General features: G+C 42.8%; 1 protein-coding gene across 1 annotated transcript in view; it reads left to right on the forward strand.

The window, feature by feature from the left end:
- Positions 1–23,903, forward strand: part of LOC126237272 (serine/threonine-protein kinase 26) — a 649,741-nt gene that overhangs the window by 61,937 nt on the left and 563,901 nt on the right. The window lies entirely within an intron of this gene.

The raw sequence follows: 23,903 nt of genomic DNA on the forward strand, positions 1-23,903 counted from the left end.
AAAATAAAATTGATGCCCAAATTATGTATACAGCAGCAATTTGTTCCTCATTAAAAGATCCCGAAACTGTTACCTGATTTAATACTCATTAATTACTTCTCGACTCATATTCTGTTTTCGGCATTGCGCGGCCGCCCTCGTACTCGTCATGGCAGTGGCGTTCTCGGGAGGGTTCCTGACACGATGTGTTACAAAAGGTTAGCAGAAATCAACTTCCACGTAATGAATAAATGTCCTATAACACACGAAGGATAGAGACGGGTATAAATGTAGACGTTGCGCTTGCAGTAATGTATGGAAGCAGCCGGAAGACTCGTTCGTCGCACATGACGGGAAATGTTACACTTACTGGCCATTTCATTGTTACTTTTTAAGTTCGGTTGGACTTGTGATTGAAAGACGGAACTGCTCAGAGCAACTAGGATATAACATTAAAAATGCGAATTGGGCGTTCCAACGAGATGATATCCGTCGCCAAAAAGTTGCGGGAACATGATTTAACGTTAACAGAACCCCGTGGCTACTTCCGAAACAACTCCAAAAAGTCATCTACGCCCATCCTGTGGAGCGTTAGCTTTGACAGATATTAAACACAGAGTCCACGCAACAACAAAAGCTTATCAAATGTATCTAGGTACCGTAGAACGAAACAAAAGGCTGCAGTTGTGCAGAAGAGAGCAATGAGAAAAGTTTGTCGAAACCAAGCTTGAATAAACGTCTTGAGAACGCTGTATGAATTTCCAATTGAGATATTAAAAATTTGAGCCGTGATTCCCACCCCGAAACGACCTGATGGGAGCATAACAACATGCTGGAAGGTCTCATTAGTATATTACTCCTCCTGACGACGAAGTCGACGACACCAGTCAAAATAGGACACAAGTCGAAGGCGTATGTTACAAATTGTCTTATAATTTCCCGCATGCAACAGGAGGTCGGTGTAGCAATCACATCAATGAAAAACAAAACTTGATTGTACATGTGCATATTATTTAAGAGGCTGCAATAGGAATTGTACAGGTACTGCCAGTGCTCTGTAATGATCCGTTTTAATATGCACGAGTACCTTTGATATGTAAAACAGTGGATTTTGTTGTCAGAAAGCGATAATAATACGGAACCCTCAAAGCACCTAAAACTTAAACGACTGGGTCATAAGGAACTGTGTGGGTTTAATAGCTAATAGTGTGAGCTACGCAACGAAAAGTCGTGGGAAATGGAATTAATAAACGCTAATCCTCGTAACAAGAAAATATTCACTGGTCGTTATGATTGATATTCAACTGCGATTAACAACCAGTGGTATCTGCTGCTCTTTGCCAAATTGCGAGAAATGAGAATTCCAGGTTGTCTATGCAGTAACCTGAAGCATCACTACAGTTACAGAGTCGTGGGATTGGTCGCTCCGGGATACTCAAGGGACTTGAACAAAAACAAATGCCTTACAAGCCCTCGACGTATAGCTGCCAGTACGAGGCATGGCGTTAAAATGCGACATTTCGTTGAAAAGAAACCCAGCGTCCAATCTACACAAAGGCAGTTTTAAAATATGCAGTGGTAACTAGATATCTAGGCATTACTTAGGGTACAGACTATAATTAAAAGCTCACAACCATGTCGAATGTGTGAAAGGAACCAAAATTATGGTTATCATCGCCACAGTAGCCGATGTGAACAAGATTTCTCGTGGTGTACTACGTCTATACCGTGAGCAGTAACTAGAAGAAACGTTCACAATCATTCAGGGGTATAATACACTTTACCTTTGGTCATTATTCATATCCACTGTACTTACGCTAAATAAACAAATTTACTCGCAAGTACACATGTAGTGATGTCGCGACACCAGAGAACGTGATGTTTCCTTGCAACGATTGATATAATTGCTGACATGAAAAAGAACTTCAGTGGCAAAAATCTCTACCACACTCTGCGCCATAGTGAACAGTGTGAAGTCCTAAGCGTTCTAATAAACAAGCATCAGACTAAGAGATTCAGCTCCGCGTGGATTATGGTCCTCGTAGGAGTGATAATGATCAAGTGTCACATTTTCCCGGGTTGAACTTTAATCCAGAACCGTCAGTTATAATCAGAACTCGCACAGAATGCAGCACCAAACGCTGATCGTTTCTTAAGAAGGTCGACGTTCACAAAACATAGTGCTGAGACCATGGAAGGAAAGTATTCAGTCATTTGTTTTCGTTAGACCAGACTACACTGTTCTCCAAAACTTAATAACGAAAATAACTTTGGCATGATGCATCACTGCCGGACAATACATAAAAAGAACTGATACAGCATAATACAGAAGATAACCGAAAAAAATACACATTGAGACGAACAGAAATTTATTCAAAGATAGTAATTACGCTGCACTCATCGCGATTCATTTAATTACACAACAAAACACCCCTTATGCGTGTTCACCTGTTTTTAAACCACACTACCTAGATCTCGGATGGTAGAGTTCAAAGTTAACTAGCGAACTAAGTGGCGCAGTGTTCAATACTCTGGACTAACACTGGGAAGGAGTGGTGCTTAAATTCCTGTGCGGTCTTACAGTCAAGAGTTTTGCGTAGTTTCCCTAAATGTCCGGGGCAAATGTCGGGATGGTTGCTGTGAAACGGACCCTGCCATTTCCTTCCCCATCATTGCTCGAGCTGTGTTTTCCTTATCTAATGACTTCATTATTGACGGGGTGTTCAACCCATATCTTCCATAATAACTGCAGAGCAGTTGTGTTGCAGCCGAAGTGCAGACGTCACTGACTGGGCTCTTTTTAATTGCTGTACGTCTGCCCAGAAGCCACTGAGCACAGGTTCGCATGCCCGACATGGCTTAAAGTGGTTCTAACATTGTCTGCCTGGCGAACATTAATCACTTGAGGATGTTTTGGCGGTAGTGGTTCAAATGGTTCTGAGCACTATGGGAGTTAACATTTGAGGTCATCAGTCCCCTAGAACTTGGAACTACCTAAACCTAACTAACCTAAAGACATCACACACATCCATGCCCGAGGCAGGATTCGAACCTGCGACCGTAGCAGTCGCGCGGTTCCGGACTGAAGCGCCTAGAACCGCTCGGCCACTGCTGGCGGTAGTGGAATTCGATGTGGAGGCGTGGTTGTCCGAAGCCGTTTCTTATTCTTTTTGCCTTTGACCTTTAGTTTTAGTCATTGGAAACATTGACGAAGACGTTCCTTAAACTTTTAAGACTGTGGAATTCTTCCCAAACTGCGGCAGCTGTTTGCAATCGGGTATTCTCTGAATCAACATAGCTCCTCTTCGTGAGACAAATACCATTGCATCGTGTTTGAAGAGAATCTGATGAATTCCCTGGACTGACAAGCTCAAAACTCTCACCTGAATTACGTCCATTATCTTTGGATAAAATGTGTCCCAAAACCCGACAAGTTTTCTGCCATTCATTTCCAATGAGTTCTGCCTCAGCGAATAACAGCTTTGAGGACTGCCCTCGTGAGAATTAAAGGGTCTAGTAGTAGCAAAAGAAAGTCCTGCTTATTTTTAGTTAATACCAATAAGTGTCAATTCTTATTCGATGACGGTTTACGGAAAGCGTGTGTAAATAATAGCCGAAGCTCATTATTACTAACCTCCATCAACGGAAACTAATTTTTGCAGGACGTACCACGAACTGGAGATGACTGGATGCTGAAACTATTGCAATGTTTCCTGCGCATGCACGTACACTACTATTAGAACTAGTCGGAAACAAGTCGTGTTTCGTACTTTGTGTGTTGCAACAAAGAAAGTAATCTTTCTCTCTTGTGTGCAGTTAAGCACATTGTAAGTTTGAGGAAAACTAGAGATTGCTTGTGAAGCCTTTTGTCTGGTTTCTGCGAGAGAAACGGCTCTTTCCCGCGCTGTGGTGCATTATGCGGGAGGCCGTATTCAGCGACCGCATTGTCGAGGCGGAACCAATCGCGTGGCGCTTTTCTGCCGCCATGCTGCACAATAGCTGCCCGCGCAGAATTTCAGCCTCCGCCAGGAGGGACCTGGCACGCTAACCGACAATATTCCGCAGGACGCTGCTCTTTATCCGCGCCATAATTTTTGCTGGCATTTTCTTGAACAACCTTTGGCTTTTCTTTAAAATGTCGGCATAGTGCAAGTACGTTGGACTGGCAAATACGTTCATTCAGTTTGCCTGACTATAGATGAATAATTTTTAACTAGAAATTGGTTTTAATTAAAAAATGTTACTTCTGACCTCCACCGCATTATACTGAGATCGAAGACTTTCCATTGCAGACCGTTTCTCATCGTTGAATGATTCTCAGTTCACACAAATCTGCAGAATTTAGTAAACTGATAACGCTAGTCCGCATGGTATCAGATAACTGAAATTTAATGTGTGTTTTTAACTCCATTTCTTATCGTGTTTCCAGAACGGTTCTTAGTTTTTATATAACACGTACAGTTTTTTCGCTGTGAAAGCGGGTGCATTTTACGGACTTGGATAGGGAAACTTCACTCTACAGATTTGCAAGTCGTTGTGTTGGCGCAACTGGACCAGTTGTTTGTTTCTTTACTTTTTGCTAGTCAAATGAATGCAGTAGTATTTCTTGCACAGCAGTGATTGGTGTGTTTCCTCGTGGGAAGGCAGTTCTTTATACAACTTTTCTTCTAGAGGTGTTCTTTATTTTACTTCTGTGAAATACCTCTCCTACGTGTGATAATCTCGACTCGCAAATGTATGAACAGCCCTGATATTTTCTGTTACATTTGTGGAAACTTCACAGACTTTGTGAAGAAAGATTGTTACGCTTATTTTAAAGAAAGTTTGCTGTTATTGTGTTGAGAATTTGAGCTTATGGATTAAGGGAAAGAAATCATGCATGCCATTTGTAATTCCTTTGGTTTGGATGGAGCCGAAAGAGCACCTTAATGACTGTTACTTCTGTGTAGTCAACGTTCAGGGATGCAGTGCGAAAAATAAGAAACACGTCGTGTACCCAAATATTCCTTTTGCCATTAGGCCCTTTCCACATGGAGAGGATCTGCCTGCCCCTCTCCCACCAGTTGATTTTGAGACCAGACGGTTCTGAAAGTGATGCCGCCGAAGGTGGTCCTGGTAGTAATGATGATGACTACAGACCTCCACACGACGTTTAACACCACGACAGTTCTTCCAGAGTGAACTTAACGATCTAGTGGGAGGACTGATTTTACCTAAGGAATCTGTCGAATTACTAGGATCTCGGCCAAAAAGTTAGAATCTTCTGGGACCAGAAACAGTTTTCATGGTACAGACAGAGAGAAAAACACCCATATTCCGTTCATCATAAGAATAAACCTGATGTAAACAAACACAAACGCAATGATTGGTCAGAAGCCATAGCACACATACGCCGGTGTTGTTACGCACTTGGAAGTAAGTCTTACTTAAGTATTAGCTGTATCATCACTAAGTTAAGTTAAATGAAACTTTAAGAATTCAATTGTACTGACAGCCATCAACGTTTTTCTTAATCACGCTTTAGCTATGAAGTTTTTGTTTCAAAAATAGTGTACAGTCACAATGCCTGGAACTGTTGTGTTCTGATTGTCGCACTGTTAATAAGCAGCATGAAAACGGCTGAGTCTACTTCCTGTTTCGTAGTGAAACAGGCGTGTCGAACACGGTTAAAAAGTGCCGAGAAACTGGCGGTTCTCAGTGTTTTTCATAAATTTACAGAAATAATCGGCTTTGAAGTTTTTCGAGGGCTATGGTACATGGAGTTGACACATGCGTGCACATTAAATGCATAGCAGAATCGGTAATTTAGTAGATTAATAAAAAGTAGCTGGTTCAAATCTCGCCAGAGTCACTTTTTTTCTCTTTCAATTTGAAATACCTACCTATCCTAATTATAAAATTCATCATCATTTTTTATGAATAATGCACGTCTTCTTGTTTCTAATATCATATCGCACGCATATTCATATTTTCATTTCAAATATAAATTCTTAACTATCGATATTTTATGAAAGATTGTTAATAAAGCTTGCTTAAATTAAGGAAACAAGTCTAATTTTAAGGTAAAAATTGAAAACCAAACACTCTATATTTTGACTATGTCCATTGTTTTATACCACGGATGTACATAAGTGTCGTAGAAACATGAAAAACAATCATTTTCAAAGCATCGAGCATACCACAAAAGAAAAAAAATGGCTCTGAGCACTATGGGACTTAACATCTGAGGTCATCAGTCCCCTAGAACTTAGAACTACTTAAACCTAACTAACCTAAGGACATCACACACATCCATGCCCGAGGCAGGATTCGAACCTCCGACCGTAGCGGTCGCTCGATTCCAGACTGTAGCGCCTAGAACCGCACGACCACAACGGCAAGCATACCACACAAATGCTACATTTTTATATTTGCGGCTGTACCATTTCAATACGAACCCAACAGAACTGATCTAGAAGCGGGTTAAGGGATTTGGCCTGAGAAGTAACAAGGCTGTTAAGTTGCCATGTGTACTGGAACTAACGCACGCAGCTTTAACCCATCTCACTGCCGAACACTGGCGGGATATAGAACGGTACATCATAAAAGAAGAGGAGAAAATGTGGCGCCTGATAGGCTTCGTGGATGCTGTTGTTGATCGACTCGTTATCAACGTAGCAGATGACAGTTTCAGAAGTGGAATATATTTCCCGGATTCGGATAAGGATGGAGCTAAGAGATTACCAGGCAACTGACTGCAATTAATACCTTCAGTGATTTCAGTATCCAACAGTACGGTGAAATTCCTGCTGTATGCTTTTGCATCAAACATAGCTCGCTAGAAAAATTACTCTGTGTTTAAGTTAGGAATTTTCATCACTCTTGTTTGTAATTAGAATGCTATTCAGGTGAGAACGATAGCATTTTATGCATTCCGCCTGGTCATCTAAGAAGTGCGTGGTAGTGCTGGGGAGTTTTGCCGAATATTATTTCATTCTCTTTCAAAATTAAATGACATTCGAAGCTATATTGTTTCTTTGTTCGTAACTTTTTACTTTTGAACTGCAACTGATCACATCTTTGCAAGTTAGTTGGACCGCTGGCTGCCCCGTGCTGTCCAAGTTTAATACGCCAGTGAAACTGTTGTCCCGCATTATCGCTCAGTCTGTGTGCGTGTAACACAGCATAAAACATATCCTTATGATCGTACTTGACTGTACTGGTCACAGCTTGGCTTCCGCTCCACGTAAAACGAAATCCAATGAGATCCAAGCAAACGCGGAAGAATACATGGCCTGATGTTTACATCAAGTTTATTCTTATGATGAACAGATTATAGTTCCTTTAATCTCATATAAAAATTCTTTAGTGTACTGCAATTTTAACAAGTTAATGCAGTCCTGTGGAATTGAACATGACTCTAATCATTGTAGACTTTTTATAGACTCATCGAAGAGGAGCCTCAAGAGTGTGTTACTTCGCAATGGGAATATTTATCGATCTCTTCCTGTGGCTCATTCAGTTCTGATGAAGAGACATTTGATAACCTTGAGGTAGTTTTAAGAAGTATTAAATATGAGGAACATGAGTGGTTTATCTCTGGTGATTTCAAAGTTATAGGACTGCTATTAGGACAACAGGCAGGATATACAAAAATGCCTCGCTTTTTATGTGAGTGGGACAGCCGAGCGGAACAGAGGCATTGCAGTGAGAGAGATTGGCCAGAGCAGAGGCATTTCACTCCTGGAACTAAAAAAATCCTACACAGACCGCTTGTGGATCCCAAGAAAGTTTTGCTTTCACCACTACATACCAAATTAGGTTTGATGAAGCAGTTTGTAAAGGCTCTACCACAAGATGGGCCCTGCTTCAAGTATATTTTAATGAAATTCCTCCTCATCACACGAGAAAAGGTAACCGTCGGAATTTTTGTTGGTCCTCAATTTCGTAAATTAATGAGAGATGAGGAATTTGAGAAGACAGTGAATGAGAGAGAAAATAATGCCTGGACTTCCTTCAGATCTGTCACTGAAAATTTTTTAGGAAATATGAAAGATCCAAATTACAAGGATATTGTTGAAACCATATTCGAAAACTTCCAGAAGTCGGGCTGCAATAGGAGTGTTAAGCTTCACTTTCTGCACTCCCGTATCGATTATTTTCCAGAAAATCTGAGACACTACAGTGAAGAGCAAGGTGAACATTTCCACCAGGACATTAAGGAGACGGAGAAAAGATACCAGGGAATATGGATTGAAAATGACTACTGCTGGATGTTAAAAAGAGAGACGGTAAAGGCGGAGAAGACGGCGGGTACGCAAGGAAGTCAAAAAAGAGACAATTTGAAAATTAATGGACATCTTCTCTTTGCACTCTGTTAGCCCAAAAACAAATTTATAAATATTGTGGCTTTTGAATGTCTCAATAATGTTACGCGGGAAAAATTGGCCATTTTGTAACATGTTCGTTTGAAAAAATTAGTTCAATTCTTTGAAATTTAACTTCTTATTTCGTTTAAAAACCTGGCGTGATGGAACAAAACGGAAGTCATTTCTGGAGTCAGCATTAACAAATGATTCAAAAACACCTAATAGTGGCAAATCATCTGAGAAAAGTTCAAAAAATGCAGACTAGTGTAATCGGCTTGTACATTAGAATCCGATTCAGAGCACTAAAGCAAAACATTGCAACAAAAACTGATAGTGTCCTAAAAAATACTTAACAATATTCCACTTAACTATCAGTCCGTGCATACTTTGGTAGCGTACGGGGTGCTTATAACTACAGTTCCTCTACTTGAGAGGGCCCCCATGAAAAACGGGTGATCGTAGAACAGTGAAATTTTGTGGAAACGTTTGTAAGGCCTTGTGGGAGAGAAATAACGAGTAAACAATTGAAAGAAACACATTTAATTTCCACATGAAAGGGTAGCATTTGTTAATTTCATTCCACGTTTACGTTCCAGGTTACAAACGTTGCTCAATGCTGCGACCATCTGCATCCACGACATCCTGTAACAGCACTAGAAATTGCTCTGCTGCTGCCCGGAACAACGGTAGACCATGGAATGTTCAGCTGTCGTGACACAGCTCGTGCACTGCTGAAGGTCGCACACTGCGTCGAGAATTCCCAGCCACGGCAACAGTAACTTCTTCAACAACTCGTGGCGCAGTTGGCCGTCGGCCTCTCTCAGGAGCAATTACCAAACCGCCAGTTAGTGCGAACTTCCGAATTATGATCTTCAACCCCGGTGAGGGAAGAGGATCTCTCCGTATCCCTTTAATGCGTCGTTACTCGCGAAGAGCAGAGGCACTATTGTTGTTTGTTTTGATACAACAGCTTTACGAGTAAAGTCATGCTCACCTTGTCAAGACGCTTGTTGACTGCAACTGTAAAGCACATTGATGCTTGAATTTCGACCCCATGTCGCCGCATCAGTAGGGTCGCTTAACGGCTCGTCATGGCACTAATATTACTCAAAATTGTAACCCGACAGCGGACAGTCTGAACACCATTCCTATACACACGCTGGATCAAGTAACGAAAACTTAATTATAACCACCTTGTAACTGTTTCAGACAACTAGGTATTGCAACGGGTGACGTCTTCGACGAGGCCAATATTTCTACAGGTTTAACATTCAGTTACTTTGAAGGCACAATTGCAACGAGAGAGCGCTTCGTAAGGAAATTAATAGTCTCGGTAGGCAAGACTACGACGACCCGTCTCTGTTTATACATTGAGGTGACAAAAATCATAGGATACCTCCTAATATTGTGTCGGACCTACTTTTGCCCGGTGTGGACGCGGCATGTACTTAACAAGTCGTTGGAAGTCTTCTGCAAAAATTTTGAGCTATGGAGCCTTTATACCCGTCCATAATTGCGGAAACGTCGCCGGTACAGGATTTTGTGTATGAACTGATATCTCGAGTACATGCCATAAATGTTCGATGGGATTCAAGTCGGATGATTTGGGTAGCCAAATCATTCGCCCGAAATGTCCAGAGTGTTTTTCAAACCAATCGCAAACAGTTGTGGCACGGTTTAGTGGCGCATTGTTATCCATAAACGTGAAATCCATGAATTTTCAAACATAGGAATCACACTGCCAACCGATTCGCCGTGTGATTCTCATGTTTCAAAATCATATTCGTTTGCTGAGAGACCGCCTTGTCTGAAACTGTACTAAATCCATGAATGGCTGCAAGGGGTCTCCAAGTAGCCATCGGTTCAGTTGGACCAGAGGACTCAGGTCATTCCTTGTAAACACAGCCCACTTCATTATGGAACCACGACCAACTTGCACAGCGCCTTCTTGAAAACTTGATCCATGGCTTCGTAGCATCTGCCCCACACTCGAATCCTGCCATCAGTTCTTGCCATCTGAAATTCGGACTGATCTAACCAGACCACGGTTTTCCAGTCGTCCAGGGTCCAACCGATAAGGTCACGAGCCCAGGAGAGGCGCTGCAGGCGATGTCGTGGTGTTACCAAAGGCACTTTCGTAGGGCATCTGCTGCTATAGCCCATTGACGCCAAATTTCGCCGCACTGTCCTAACGGATACGTTCCTTGTATGTCCTACATTGATTTCTCCGGTTATTCATGCAGCGTTGCGTGTCTGTTAAAATTGACAACTCTACGCAAACCCAGCTGCACTCGGTCGTTAAGTGAGGACCGTTGGCCCGTGCGTTGTCCGTAATGTGAGAAATTTGGTATTCTCGGCACACTCTTGACACTGTGGATCTCGGAATACTGAATTCCCTAATTATTTCCGAAATGAAATGTCCCATGCATATAGCTCCAACTACCATTCGCATCAAAGTCTGCTAATTCCCGTCGTGAGGCCGTAATCAAGCCGGATACCTTTTCACACGAATAACCTGAGTACAAATAGCAGCTCCGACAATGTACTAGAGGAGTGGCTGGCAGTCGGTGAAAATAAGCTGCGTCTGGTCAAGGCCACCACGCGGCCATGGCGTACGTCCTACCAGTCATGCAGGCGGGATGAGGTTCTCCTCACTCGCCTCCGCATCGGGCACAGTCCCTTCACGCATGGCTTTTTACTCCGGCGGGAGGACCCCCCAATCTGCAGTGCTTGTGGCGTCCAGATTACTGTCCGCCACATTTTACTTGACTGTCTTTTATTCTCTGACCAGAGGGCGGTGGTTTCTTTGCCACCGGATTTGCCCTCTATTTTACAACATGACGCAACTACTGTAGTTAAGGTCTTACGGTTTTGCGTCCTGTCCAATTTGTTGCCTCGGATTTTAGGGAGAGGGTTTTAATGTGCTGCTGGGTGACTGGCTCACCCAGGTTTTAGGTAAGAGGTCCGCCAGTCACGATTCCCTCCTTGTTTCCCTTTGGTTTCTGTTCTCTTTTCCTTGTTTCCCTTCCTTTTTCGTGTGTTCCTTCTCCTCTTGTTTTGCCTCTGTATGTGAGGATTTGAAACTGCGTCAGGTCTGTCTCTTTTAGCCGTACTCCTTGTTCGCTGTCCGTCTTAGTCCCTTCACTGCATGTGTTCCTGTTTTTATGCGTTTGGGCGCTGATGACCCCGCTGTTTAGCGCCCGTAAACCTCAAACACACACACACACACACACACACACACACACACACACACACACAATGTACTGTCCTTTTATACTTTGTGTGCCCGATACTACTGCCATCTGTATGTGTCCATACCACTATCCCGTGACTTTTGTCACCGCAGTATGCATTTTTGTGTATAACTAGACATGTCCAATCAGTACTAAGATACCAGGACTAAAAAAAGCGCAGTGTGTTATTAGTAGATTACATGGATTTTCTGTTTTTCTTCAAACATAAGACATTGCAGCTCCAATGATCAGTGTATGCATTGTTGGCATGCTGTCCTATCGGAAGAAAGTAGGTAGTCCCGATTCGTGTGCTGACGGTTAAGAAATCTCAGGACATAGTGCCTGCATGCGGAAGATACTTTCAACGGAAGTTTTTACGGGAGAAAATCTCCACTGCAGTCTGAGGGTAGCAGGAAATCACGAGAAGGCCGGGACCATTTGCAAACTGCTTGCGGAGCGTGGATGCGTGCTGGCGGACACCGTGGGAGAGCGAAAAGGGAGATCCGCGCCGCCGGACGAGGCGACGCAAACTGCCTTCGTTACTACAGACTCACGCGGGCGGCAGCGTCACGAGGGGCTACCGCAACTGCCCGCGCCGCTCCATGGCAGACACCCGCAATGACTTGCCCGCGGAATGCGCTGCGTGACATTAGGCACGTGTGTTATTGCGGGTACCACGCGGCAGACACTGGGCACGAATGAAGACGTCGTTTCTAGAGCATGGTTGTTTAGCACTCAGAAACAGTCACATGGAACCTAGCGCCTACATGATTCCCGACCGCAGCTCTCTCCAGCGGTTGTTATCAGGCAGATCTGGCAAAACAAATATGTAGGTTTCCCAAACGAAAGTGGACACGCACTAAATAACTGCGTTAAAATACGAGCTAACCGAGTTTTCGACCAGATGTGTAACTGGATTCAGGACTTCATAACAGGTAAACTCGAAGACGTCGCCCCTTACCGGAACAAAAGCGACGGGTGTAGAGGAGTACCCCGAGGGTCTGTGATTGGACCGTTAATATTTACAATATGCAAAAAAATAAATAAATAAATAAATAAATAAATAAATAAAACAAGGAGAAAATGAAATGAAACTTCACGAGTCGAGAGGATTTGTAAGGTTATTACAGTATTTACGAAATCGAGTGAAATTTACAAATGACTTTGGTAGCATGAGTCCACATATCAGTGTGACGTTGCGCCTCCACTGGCTTGGATGCATGCAGTGATTCAATGGAGAAGGCTCTCATAAAGGCATTGTATCCTCTCCTGAAGCAAGCAACCCCACAACTTTTGTAACTGGTCCTTGATATCCTGGAAAGTGGTCCCATGCATTTCTATCTGACACAGATCTAATGAGGATCGTGCCGACGACGGGAGTGCTTCAGTATGACGCAGGCGGCTCATTGAGACAAGTGTCATAGGTGAACGAGCATTGTCCTGTTGAAAAATGGCATCATGATATTAGCGCCTGAGAGGTAACACATGAGGACGCAAGGTACTCGTGACGCCCCTGCGTGCCGTCATACTTCCCTCAGTCACTACCAGCCATATTAAGAGTGGGACCCCTCCACAGGTCGCCGCCATGCTCGTCGACGATGGTCGTCTGGGGAAGCGCAGAACCGCAGTTCATATCTGTACCCAATGCAACGCCTTAATCAGCGGACCATGTGTCCCGACCACGGCATCACTCCAAACGGAACCACTTGTATTGGATTGTTATATGCAGCTTACGCATGAGACGATAATTTCCTTTTCCGGCTGCTATAGGTGACCTACTAATGGCGCGGGACGACACAGAATGTTGTAGAGTCCATTAATGGTTCTCGGCTGGCAGGACCAGAAATTCAAGGGGCTACAATGGTCTTCGTGCACAAAACGGCGACCCTCCCTTGTGGTGGTCAGGCGTGATCAACGGAACCGTGATGACGAGTATGTCTGTCCGAATGCCCCACGAATCTGTATATTACACTATTAGACCAGTTTGCCAAATGGAGACCCACAGTGAGGCGTCTTTCAAACTATCTTGCAAACTCACGTCAGTCATTTGCTGATAATGCTGTCTCTCACGATTACGCGGCATCTCTGTGTCCTTCACAGTGATCACTCGACATCTGAAGCTCTTGAGTCCGCTTAATGTACCCTACCAGGCGTGGTCACAATAGTAAACACGGAAAACACTAATGCACTCTGGTGGCTTCTCTGTATGTTACAGGGAATTGCAGCTCTAACCATTTACGTACCCGCCGATGGTATGTATGTATGCGAAGTTACATTGACATCCAGTGATGTTTTCAGTGTCTTCACTTTTTTTATGTAGGCAATGTTCTTAAATTATGTAGTGGATAACGAAGGAAATTCCATGAAGCTGTGTGCAGATGACGGGGTTGTACATTAGAAGATAGCAGTGCGAAGAGACTGTAGCGAACTCCAGGAAGAGATGCTGGGGATTGATGATTGGTGTCTGAACTGGCAGTTTACTCGCAACTTAAATAATTGTAACGTACTGCGCATAAGTAAACGAAGAAATCCGCTACTGTACAATCACACAGTTGCTGAAAAATCACTGAACACAGTAACCACCAAAAAATATCTCTTAGTAAATGTCCGGAGTGACCTAAAGCAAAATGGCCACATGAAACAAGTAGTAGGGAAAGCATATGACAGGTTGAGGAAAATCTTAAGAAAATGTATTTCAGAAGTGGCTTACAAAACGCTTGTTCAGCCAATTCTTATGAGGATTGCTCATTAATCTGGGGCTCTTACCAGGTTAGAGTAATACAGGGTGTTACAAAAAGGTACGGCCAAACTTTCAGGAAACATTCCTCACACACAAAGAAAAAAAATGTTATGTGGACATGTGTCCGGAAACGCTTACTTTTCATGTTAGAGCTCTTCTTATTACTTCTCTTCAAATCATATTAATCATGGAATGGAAACACACAGCAACAGAACGTACCAGCGTGACTTCAAACGCTTTGTTACAGGAAATGTTCCAAATGTCCTCCGTTAGCGAGGATACATGCATCCACCCTCCGTCGCATGGAATCCCTGATGCGCTGATGCAGCCCTGGCGAATGGCGTATTGTATCACAGCCGTCCACAATACGAGCACGAAGAGTCTCTACATTTGGTACCGGGGTTGCGTAGACAAGAGCTTTCAAATGCTCCCCATAAATGAAAGTCAAGAGGGTTGAGGTCAGGAGAGCATCGAGGCCATGAAATTGGTCCGCCTCTACCAATCCATCGGTCACCGAATCTGTTGTTGAGAAGCGTACGAACACTGCGACTGAAATGTGCAGGAGCTCCATCGTGCATGAACCACATGTTGTATCGTACTTGTAAAGGCACATGTTCTAGCAGCACAGGTAGAGTATCCCGTATGAAATCATGATAACGTGCTCCATTGAGTGTAGGTGGAAGAACATGGGTCCCAATCAAGACATCACCAACAATGCCTGCCCAAACGTTCACAGGAAATCTGTGTTGATGACGTGATTGCACAATTGCGTGCGGATTCTCGTCAGCCCACACATGTTGATTGTGAAAATTTACAATTTGATCACGTTGGAATGAAGCCTCATCCGTAAAGAGAAAATTTGCACTGAAATGAGGATTGACACATTGTTGGATGAACCATTCGCAGAAGTGTACCCCTGGAGGCCAATCAGCTGCTGACAGTGCCTGCACACGCTGTACATGGTACGGAAACAACTGGTTCTCTCGCAGCACTCTCCATACAGTGACGTGGTCAACGTTACCTTGTACAGCAGCAACTTCTCTGACGCTGACCTGAGGGTTATCGTCAACTGCACGAAGAATTGCCTCGTCCATTGTAGGTGTCCTCGTCGTTCTAGGTCTTTCCCAGTCGCGAGTCATAGGCTGGAATGTTCCGTGCTCCCTAAGACGCCGATCAATTGCTTCGAACGTCTTCCTGTCGGGACACCTTCGTTCTGGAAATCTGTCTCGATACAAACGCACCGCGCAACGGCTATTGCCCCGTGCTAATCCATACATAAAATGGGCATCTGCCAACTCCGGCCGGCCGAAGTGGCCGCGCGGTTCTGGCGCTGCAGTCTGGAACCGCGAGACCACTACGGTCGCAGGTTCGAATCCTGCCTCGGGCATGGATGTGTGTGATGTCCTTAGGTTAGTTAGGTTTAACTAGTTCTAAGTTCTAGGGGACTAATGACCTCAGCAGTTGAGTCCCATAGTGCTCAGAGCCATTTGAACCATTTTTGCCAACTCCGCATTTGTAAACATTGCACTGGCTGCAAAACCACGTTCGTGATGAACACTAACCTGTTGATGCTACGTACTGATGTGCTTGATGCTAGTACTGTAGAGCAATGAGCCAAATAACACAAGCACCGAAGTCAACATTACCTTCCTCCAATTGGGCCAACTGGCGGTGAATCGAGGAAGTACAGTACATACTGACGAAACTAAAATGAGCTCTAACATGGAAATTAAGCGTTTCCGGACACATGTCCACATAACATGTTTTCTTTATTTGTGTGTGAGGAATGTTTCCTGAAAGTTTGGCCGTATCTTTTTGTAACACCCTGTATAAGAGATAGCCAAAATCCAGTGGAAAGCGATGCATTCGTCAAAAAAATCATGTAGTCGGCGGGCGGGTATAAGATAGTGGTACGAGAAGTACCCTCCACCACACACTCAAAGATAACTTCCGAGTGTAGATGTAGTGTAGATGTAGATGAAGAACTTCATCAGATATTCTCAAAGATAGTGGAGATAATGAAGGAAAACATTGAGGAGGTATCAATTCGTTCGAAGGACTTAACAGGTTGAAAAGTGATCTTTCATAATATTCGCTTTATTCCCAGATGAAATACTGTTGTTAACATATTTCAACAAGTAAACTAAGTTTCGAACATTGGTGAGTAGTTAATTTTTTTCCCGACCAGGAACTGAACATAGATCCCTTAGATCCCTCATTGAGCAAGTAGTAAGTTATCAATTGCACTATGTATTCACATAATATAGTCGTTATCAAAGAGATTAGTTTTACCTTGTTTGTCTCCATAGCTCCCAACTTCATGTCAAACGAAGTTTTCATTCTCACATAATCAGCGGAGATGCCCTCAGACAATGGTTCTGTTAAACATCTGGAGCGGTATGCATTCCCGCCTTATACATTTATACCTAAGTATGGTAACATTTTAAACCACCTACCTTCTGTTTCGCAACGTTTATTATACCGAATCTCACCAAAACAAACTATCAGAGAGGTGTTTTTAGGAACTTTGTATTAAGAACTCGCGAAAGAATGCGAACTGCACTTGGAGAGAAACGTAGGACTGGAGTGTTTTCCCAAAGGGTAACTTAAGTGACACAAACAAAATCTTTATCTCGATCATTTTATTTCCTCTAATGCAAATTATTTACCTAAGCATATGCCTGATTGTAATTAACTCCTCTTCCATTTCGACTAACTTATTTTCAGATACTAGGGGATGTGAAGTTTTTGTCTATTCAAACTTCTTGCAGCAAGCAAGGTGCGAGCGTGGAACTAACTGAGCGTGCCCCATGGTTTGAAACCACTGAGTTCCATCAGTTCGATAAACCCAACTTTCATTTACCTCGGCCGGAGTACAGACGTGGCAATAACTCTGTCGTGGCACTAGCGCCTTCAACAACCCTAGCCATGTTACACTAGCCAGTCAGGGGCTGAAGAAATTGACAAGACCCGTGATGAGTGCGAAGTCTCACATAACAGTACCAATAGCAATTTCAGTTTTGAGCTGAGAATTTTTAATTCTCATAGCCTGGCGTCAACACACATTGATCACACAACAGCCGATCCTTCAAGTCGCCAGTCAGTAACGCCGTTTTTAACACTTGCGTCAGCCAGTAGGTCTCCAGTAATACATTTCGTCGCGAGGGTTGTAGCTTCGAACTCTACACGTTGACTGCGGTGCAAATAAGTGAGCAGCCATCCACATTTGCTGGGCGTAATGAAATCTAGGAAGATGGTTACCATATGGGTACTAACGGCTCAATGGTTTGAACGCCTAGATTGAACTTCGAGGTCTATCGCTGGTTGGTTCCCTTAATCCCCCACCCCCTCTCGCCTCGTCCCCACTCACAGATATCATGGCGGAGACAGCTTCTGCAGCTACGTATGACAAATAAGTCTCGAGTACTTCAAAGCTTCAGCGACCAGTTAGTGTATTTCGACGTTTGAAAATTCGAATAAAATCTCTAGTAGTAACAATAATGTACGTAAGTAAACACAATGATTAGGGGCTCTGTTGGCAGTAGCTGGAGTCTTCACACCCTAATGCATTCTTAAAGTCGGGGATCAAATATGATTCTGCAGTAGTAGTCAATTGTGCATTGTGCTGTACCTAATTCGTGGTATAAGGTTACATGTATCGTTGCTATTTTCACGATTGTCCCAAATCTTAATGTAAGTAGGTGGTCATCATTGTACAGAAACTGAACAGCGAGCAGTGCTTGTGGTGTTGGAAGATGTCTTTAGAGGAAGAACCCCTTAGCTGTCGCACAGAAAGGTTCTCTGGCTAGCAGTGGAGAGCGAATTGTGATGATATACGATGATTCTGTTGATGTGCGTTTATTGCAGTAGTTACACACTGAGGTGACAAAACTCTTGGGATACCTCCAAATATCGTGTCTACCTCATTTGGTCCTGCGTAGTGCAGCAACTCAACGTGACATGGATTCAACAAGTCGTTGAAAGTCCCCTGCAGAAATATTGAGCCGTGCTGCCTTTGTAGCTATCCATATTTACGAAAGTGTAGCTGGTACGCGATTTTATGCACCAACTGACCTCTAGATTATGACCCATAAATGTTCTATGGGATTCATCTGCATGGCCAAATCATTCGCCCGAATTGTCCAGAATGTTCTTCAAACCAAACACGAACAGTTGCGGCCAGGTGATGTGGTGCATGGGTATCCATAAAATTTAAGTCCACGAATGGCTGCAATGGTCTCCAGGTAACGGAACATAATCATTTGCAATCAATGATCGGTTCAGCTGGACCAGAGGATTCAGTCCATTCCATGGTAAATGTAGCCAACACCATTATGCAGTCACCACCAGTTTGCCTTGTTGACAACTTGCGTCCATGGAGTCATGGTTTGTGCGCCACACTCGAATCTAACCATCAGCTCTTACCATCTAAAATTGGGACTGATCTGACGAGGCCACGATTTTCCAGTCGTGGTCACGAGTCCAGGAGAGGCCTGCAGGCGATGTCGTGCTATTAGCAGGCACTCGCGTTGATCGTCTGCTGTCATAGGCCAGTAACGCCAAATTTCGTCGCACTGTCCGAATGGATACGTTCGTTGTACGCCCCACATTGACTTCTGCGGTTATTTCTCGCAGTGTTGCTCATCTGTTTTTGAGAACTGTGTCATCACCGATATAAAACGCGCGCTGCGACGCAAAATGAGTGAGGATGATGTTTATTCGGTTTTAGAACGATAGTGTGGGCAGTCTTGGTGGTCCTCTACAGTGCCCAGAATGATGCTGCCACCATCTCCCGTCGATAGCTTTATATATAATATATATATATATATATATATATATATATATATATATATATATATATATGCCTCTGCAAACAATTCGCAAGAAGTCACAATAAGAAAGCATTATTCCTCTTGCTCAGAAAAATGAACAAGAAAATCGTAACGAATGTGCGTCAGCCTTGGTGCTCCATTGTGCCTTTAATCTGCAAAAATAGATTGTCCAAAGTGTCTCAGTGACACACATTAAAAGTTCAAAATCGTATATTTCTGTCTATAAAGTGTTCCATATCAGAAGAGTTGTTGATTTTCTGAAATCATGTACGTTTTAGCGGTAGTTAATAGATATTTGTGGTAACAAATCTTAACATTTTTAGATATTAATGACTTGCGTGAATGCCTGTCCACATTTACTTATCTACCAATGGTCAAAATTTAGTAATATCTGCCGGTCGGATTGGCCGAGCGGTTCTGGGCGCTTCAGTCTGGAACCGCGCGACCGCTACGGTCGCAGGTTCGAATCCTGCCTCGGGCATTGATGTGTGTGATGTCCTTAGGTTAGTTAGGTTTAAGTAGTTCTAAGTTCTAGGGGACTGATGACCTCAGACGTTAAGTCCCATAGTGCACAGAGCCATTTGAACCATTTTAGTAATATCTACGATGGGTCCTTTAACTCACGTGATCCATAAATATTTACCATAATAGGTCATTCAGTTCTAGATTAACTAAAACTTCCCATCTCATGCAACATTTGATAAACTGTGCTGACCGAATCGACACTATTGTAATGGCGGAGAAAAACTGCTCAGATTAATTAGCGCCCACAGAACTAGGTTTCTAACATGTACAGTGCATTCACATTCAGCATGCGTAATCTGGCTAGCCATACTATTTACTAAGAATTAAGCTCTCTTGTTTCGGGTGACAGCGATATTCTTCTCAGCAAAAACATTCTTACTTTCGTTACGGTGCGATATCTTTATCAGCGTATTTGGCGAGCTCTTTCCAGATGGTTTCAGAACGATTCATTATTGATTCGTGTGGTGTTGCCATGCCATATCGTTTTTCGATAACGGAGTGACGCAAGGTTTAGGAATGTTCTTCAGCTGCATGTAGAGTTCATCGACCCCTACGCACAGTGTTGCAGCTCGTGGTCCCAATTAAAACTAAGACACCTCTAACACTCTTAACACCATCTTACTTTCATGATTCTTTTTTTATGCTGTCCATTGCCTTCCCAGTAGTTACATATTTCTCCAGTAATGGTTTTACTAGGAATGACTTGAATCATTCACCAGTAATCAAACTCGCAACCCGTACTTTACCTAATCCTTTACGTAACTTTTCGCGTGGATTGTTTGAAATGTTGAAGGTATCATCAGCTACTTCCTATTCCGCAGAAAACTGATTGTAAAAGCAGTATTGAAGTTGGTATACCGCTAATTGATGTAGAAGTATGCTTCCTAGCGGATGTGCAATAAATGATACTAAGGGCTCGTGTGTGCCGAGAACTGATGGGTAACTCCTTGTGTGTGGATCTCTTGGGTTGAGTTCTTCGTTTTATTATTTTTATTTCTGTTGCATCAGGAATACCACAACCCTGGCATCTGCTTAATTCTCAGGTAAAATCTGCTAAAAACCTCGGTAAGTGTCTGATTTGCTTCATAGTGTGGAAGCAATCTAATTTATATTCTTTATGCAGTCAACACGTGAAAGGTCCTCATGATATGCCAGGGAAGGGCAAGTGTGGTTGACTCAGAGCATTTCAGCTCTGACATTTATGTCGACCATCGATACTGTACCGTCTGTAATTTTTAACTTCTCGGACTTGAGATGCACATAAATATTATCTTTCGTTTTGTAACTTTTATAATCAGTAATAATTTTGTAAGTGTCTTTTCTGAAGCTATGTAATTATGTCTTATGTATGTACTAAATTGTAACGAATATAACTGGGTCATGTGTAGGAAATGTGATATTGTATAAAATAGAGAAGCTGGAAGGAAGTGCCTTCGCTACGGAACGTTTTAGGAGTGAATGTAAAAGATGTGGCGCGAGAAGTCTTTGTGGCGTATACAGACTGTGGCTAGCCTTCGAAGAGTCAGAATCCCTAGTGCTCAGTGAGGCAAGAGTTTCTGGGACAGTAGATTAAATAAGTCTCGGATGTGAATTGTTATTAGTTGTAGTACCATGACATTTATTAGAGAGCTCTGATACCTGAAATTCCGACGCCAAGACGAAATGTTCAGAGCATAGTACATTGGGAGCCATGATTGCATCATACGACATTATTCTATAGCCAGAGGTGATGGTCAGTACACCACCCACTTTCAGGCAAAGTTTCGTTTTGTGTATACTTCCATGGGCCAGTATTTATTGAAGCGTTCACATTATAGTAATTGTATACTAGATTAACGCCCGCTGCTTCGCCCTCGTGTATTGTATGGTCTGCACAGATCGTTTTGTTTTTCTTCAGTCGATTTTTTTATGTTCTCAAATTGCAACACCTTCTAAACTTTACATGTTAATTGAGGCCTTAGAAGGATGGTCTATTCCGAATGTGCCTCTGACCAAAAAGCGATTTTGGTAGCTAGAGTCCAAGGTTGGTGGGCCACACCTTTTGCGTTGATGTGGCGATATTTCCATAGAACTTTCGTGCCCTAACACATATTTCTTTATATTTAACCGAGATGTGAAACGCCAGTTTTCATAGATTTACGTTTCAATTTTTTTAATATAACGAAATATCTTCTTAGAAACGTTCATCCCATGTGTCAACCCAAGGAGGTTTGACTTTTCAAAAACAGTGAAACCCTTTTTTTTTCTCATTTCTAACCGCGAAGCCAAATACCAGTTTTCATAGATGCAGCTTTAATAACTTTTACTTTAAAAAAAGTTTACCCACTGTTTTGCTCCCTTAGTAGTTGAATTTCCAAAAATTCTGAAACACGTATTTTCTTTAATTTCTGAGTGAGAAACCAAATACCAATTTTCGTAGTTCTAGCTTCAAAATTGCCTTAATAAAGACATATTATCAAAAACCTTTTCACCCCCTATTTCAGCCCCTTAGGAATGATATGTGATACAATCCGTTCTTAAACGGTGCCCATAAGTGTAAGTTCTACACTCTCTCCAAATTTCAAGTTTCTGTGGGTAGCGGTTTGGTCTGGGCCATGATGAGTCAGTCAGTCAGGACATTGCCTTTAATACAGGGTGTCCCACTCAAACCTCCCTGATTTCAAAGACCCAGGGAAAAAAAAAAAAAGACCACAGTAGATACGACAGTGAAAAATGCACCACATTGTAGAGCATCTCAAAGAATTACTTTATTTATCATCAATACACCTCTACATGTGAACCATTTGTAGCACGAAGAATATCGAGTGTATATTCAATTTCTTGGCAAGTTCTTTGTAACATTTCCTCTGTTATTGTTGCAATCGCATTAGTGATACGATGTCGCAACGTAGGAATATTGTCCACTTTGGTCGCATACACGCGGTCCTTCATGAATCCCCACATAAGAAATCAAGTGACTTAATGTCGGGTGAACGTGGCGGCCAGGCAATGGGTCCTCAGCATCCGATCCAACGATTGCGAAATTTCCTATTCAGGAACTTGCGAACAGCCGTTGACCAATGCAGCGGAGCTCCATCTTGTTGAAAAATGATGTTGGGTTGCAAGTCTTGTATCTAAGGGTACACAAACTGCTCCAACATGATCTGATAACACTGCCCCATTCACTGTTTGTTCCGCAAAGAAGAACGGTCCACCAATCCTGTCGTGCATTAGCCCGCACCACATAGTTTAGTGTTATCACGAACATGTTCAATGACAACGTGCGGATTCTGTGAACCCTTCCTGATAGATGAAAGGTTGCCTCATCTCAGAATAAACTCCTTTCAGGAAGCTGGCATCCATGTCAATACGCCGCAGTATATCCGCAGCAAATTGTTGTCGGCGTGATTTGTCGTTCGGCGTCAGATGCAGATTTTGCACTTTGTAAGCACACAGACGAAGACGCTGGTGAACTACACGATGCATTGTTGATCGAGGTACATCAAGTTGCCTAGATGCTTGCTGAATTGATGTACGTGGGCTTCTGAGAAATGTTTGTCTGATGCCCTCCACTGTCTCTTCTAAAACTACATAACATGCACTGCCAGAATGTTCCAGAACACTTCCTGTTGCCAGAAACTTCCTGTACCGTTCCTTAATTGTTTTCACATCAGGTGGATCACATTCATACACACGACGAAAATTTCTTTGCACAGTAATCGGCGATTTTGTTTCTGCAAACCACACTACTGCTTACGCGCGCTGCTTTGGAGTCGCCATTTTCACTTCATGCGACCATGCTGCACTCTGGCGACGATACTTGGCACTTCTGACGCGGAAATATAAATCCTTTGAGATGCTCGACAATGTGGTGCATTGTTCATTGTCGTATCTACTGTGGTTTTTCTCTCCCTTGTCCTTGAAATCAGGGACGTTTGTGTGGGACACCCTGTATATTAAACTTTCTATAGGAAAGAATATAAAATCACCCATAATACAGTGATAAGTAAATCAATACTGGGCCATAAAAGCTTAAAGGCCTACAACATTTCAACTTCTGTAACAGGTCTGTAAATGGCGCTTTTGTGTGTTTATGTGTATATGTTGTTACAGTTTAGTGTTGAAAGCGTTAGTCATAAAGTCAGCTAGTAGAGAAAATAGTTTTAGGATCCTCCTGTACGTTGTCAAGTGCATCAATAAAGTGAAGGTTAGTGTAAAGCAGAGTTGACTATTCTTGAAATTTTTGTGCTCTTGAAATTATGAGGTG

Source organism: Schistocerca nitens, chromosome 2, assembly GCF_023898315.1.
Source record: "Schistocerca nitens isolate TAMUIC-IGC-003100 chromosome 2, iqSchNite1.1, whole genome shotgun sequence".
Classification (NCBI taxonomy): Eukaryota; Metazoa; Arthropoda; class Insecta; order Orthoptera; family Acrididae; genus Schistocerca; species Schistocerca nitens.